The sequence below is a fragment of the Solanum pennellii genome, chromosome 4 (assembly GCF_001406875.1).
Source record: "Solanum pennellii chromosome 4, SPENNV200".
Taxonomy (NCBI): Eukaryota; Viridiplantae; Streptophyta; class Magnoliopsida; order Solanales; family Solanaceae; genus Solanum; species Solanum pennellii.
Window position 1 is genome coordinate 68,765,108 of NC_028640.1, and position 3,298 is coordinate 68,768,405.

Sequence of the window (3,298 nt, forward strand, 5' to 3'; positions counted from 1 at the left end):
ATGTTTTACGTTATTCTTAAACAAACAACCAAAACTACCCCTAAATGGCATGGATTTGCTTAGCATTTGACTCTATATAAAAGACAAGTGGAGTGTCTTTGTAAGGCCACGTATTTTGTGTAACCATGACCCATGCCTGGATTTTGTTTTTAATTAATTAATAGATCTTCCAAATCTCCAAATTAACCTAATGGTACTAATTAAGAAAAAGGACTAATCACTAATGAATCGCTGGNGGGGATAGAATAAAATTTTATAAATGGGACCGAGCTAAATTCTATATAAAAATTAATCAAGCCTAACCAAATAAAACAATAACTTCCAATTAAAAAAATAACAAAATGAAATGTGTAAGATAACAACCCTAATCATCACTTAAACAGCCGAATCAATATATATATATAAATGAGGGCCATAGAGGAGGTAATGTGGCACCTCTATATGGCCTCCATTTGCATTTAGTTTTTTCCATCTTTTTTTTAATTTTTTTTTATTATATATCATAAAAAATTACTTAAATTTATTACAAATAAATATTTTATTAATGGTGGATCATTTATAACAAAAACTCTTCATATTTTTTATTTATTTATCTCATTTATAATTAAAAGAGAAACATAATTTATTTATTTTTGACTTTTTTAATTTAAATTAATTATTTTATTGTAAAAATATATTACTTCATTTATACAAATATACAAATAAATACTTTATTAATGTATGAACATTTATAAAAAAAAAACTCTCTATATCTTTTTTCTATTTGTTTATCTCACTCCTAATCATGAAATCATAGTATTATTTTTTTACATTTTAAGTATTTTTATTTTTATTTTTGAATTTATTTACTAGGAGTTACTACCCATGACTTGCCCCTCTTTAATTTTTACTTTTAATAATATTCATGACTCTCATAATTTTTATATTCATAACCTCCAATTTAAATTTATAAGTTTATATGTCTTATGGAATTCCTTTATTTTGCCTATAAATTTATATTAGTTTCATGAAGATTCACATTCACAATTATTCTTTCTTTTTTCATCATATAAGTTTGATTTGTAACAAAAAAAAGAAGTACATGGAAGTAAGAAATACTTCATTGAAATTTTTATTTTTTATTTCCTCTATTTTTGTCTATATAAATTCGTATTTGATTTGTGAAGGAAACTAACATGTAACCAAAAAAAAAAAGTACATGAAGTTAATAAATATATCATTCTCAAGTCCTTATTTTTTCATTTCCTTTATTTTGTCTATATAGATTCATATTTATTTTCATGACGATTCACATACAAAGTTATAATTTCTCTTCTTCATAATACTTGTTTGTGAATTAGCTAACATGTAACAAAAAAAAGTATATGAAGGTAAGATATATTTCATTCTTAAGTCTTTCTTTTTATTTTTATGTACTTAGACATGCTTTCTTCGTATATATTTTTATGTTTGTATTATAATTTATCAAGTAAGTATGATTAAAAAAATCTCTTTAATTCTTAACAATGTTTTGTCCGTATGCAATTACTCTTTCTAGTAGTTAGTTTTCCATATATAATATAGTTTGATTATAATATTTGTTAGATTTCAAGAAATAATTATTATTTAGTATTGTTATTACTATTGAAAAGATAATATATTAAATATGGTTTATATGTCGTTCTTTCTTTTGACATAATTATTTTTAATTCGTGTATGCTTTTTTTTTTTATTCAGTTGGTTGCATATATGAAGAGTTTGACATATGGATCAAAACATGATGGCGGATCTCTTTGCAAAGGAAGATGGTACAAGGAAAAAAATGAAGCATAATTAGAGATTATTTTTTCACTTTGAAATTTATTAGCAATTTAGTTACTTTTGCTAGAGTTTTTAAAATTTTGATTTATGTAAATAATTGAGCTAAATGTATTATATTGTCAATGCTAATCATTTGATCCTTTAGTATTCTATTTTCTCTTTGTTATGAAAAAAATTAAATATAACTATTTCATTTTAACAACAACAAAATTTATGATGATTAGTTTTACTTTTATTGTAAATTATAAAAAGTAATTGAAAAATATATTATTATTTTCATGATGTCATTTTTTGCATATGTAACAATCTGTCGTCGTTCTTTTTGCTTTGAAATGTATTTATAATTTTTATGTAGTCACCAATTATTATATTTCCTCTGTTCATTTTTTGTATTTTCACACCTTATTTTTATTTTTTTATTTTACAAATAAAATCAATACATAATTAGTAATACATTTAGTGGCTAATAAAATTATACATTTGAATTATTTATAACTCATGTCTCTTCATCTTACTTGTAAAGTTTAATACTAAATATGAATCATGACTTTATATGCTTCATTTTTCGTAAATCTTATAAGTATTTAATTTAATGTTTAAAAAATTATAATAAGCAAATGTAATAATAAAATAAAAGAAAACAATTTTATTTTGAGAAATCAGAGTTTGGATATACATCACTACTCCTAGAAAAAATAGAGAAAATTAAAACATCTAAAATATTTTCAACCTAATACAATATATTGTTATTTTAACATATTATCCCTTATTTCATTTACTTTACCACGGTGAATATTTTGTTCTAATATATACATATACAAAACAATTAAATATATTTTATATGTTTTTAAAAAGTCTATGATATCGCAAACGAGGAAAAATACAAATATTATCTATATATTCGATACTAACCTAAATATTATATATTTCATATTATTAGCTTATAAATATTTCATATAATCGCGCGAAGCGCGAATAATTTCACTAGTCATAATATAATTAAGTATACTAATTAATGAAAAGAAGAGGTTCTTTCTTTGCAAATGTCTCTATATTAATGGTAGTTCAATATAATCAAAGTATTTTAATCATGAGCCCTAAAAATAAAAAAATATTGAAACTCAATGAAAAAGTGATTTTTTTTTGTAAGGGTAAATTAAAGATAAATTAAAAGTGATTCTTTTTCTTGAAGGGATCACTAATATGAATCTCCAACCTAACATCATCGACCATAGTTGATTTAATGATGCTAATATTGTGGATTATTACACTTTATTGATTTCTTTTAATCTTTTGAAGTTGGTAATCATGTTTGGTTAACTTGTATGTTTGTCCTATCTATAAACTAGCTACAACAAAGTCATTTTTGATTTATGCTTGAAGCAAAATATTCTCCACCTGATTTATCTTTTGGAAAAGATAACAAAAAAAACAACTCATAAAAAGGGAAAAGAATTTAAGAGAATTGAGTAAGATTTGAATCATCAACAATGTATAA